Source organism: Helobdella robusta, assembly GCF_000326865.2.
Source record: "Helobdella robusta unplaced genomic scaffold HELROscaffold_7, whole genome shotgun sequence".
Taxonomy (NCBI): Eukaryota; Metazoa; Annelida; class Clitellata; order Rhynchobdellida; family Glossiphoniidae; genus Helobdella; species Helobdella robusta.
The window spans coordinates 3,277,295-3,277,500 of record NW_008705398.1 but is presented as its reverse complement, the minus strand read 5'-3'; positions in this window follow the sequence as shown (position 1 = coordinate 3,277,500).

Here is a 206-nt window from a genome sequence, read left to right as displayed (position 1 = left end):
GTTATCAGTTATCAAAACAGAAATTTACTCATATTTTAACTTTTTTTTATTTAATGTTCACTGTTTCAACTATTTAACAAGTAATGATCTAAAAAACTTACCTAACTAAATTATTTTCAATTAGATATAAATAAATAATCAAGCGCTAGATAATTCAAAATGGGCGGAGTTAATTTATTAAAAGTACATTATGATTGTTTGTAAAC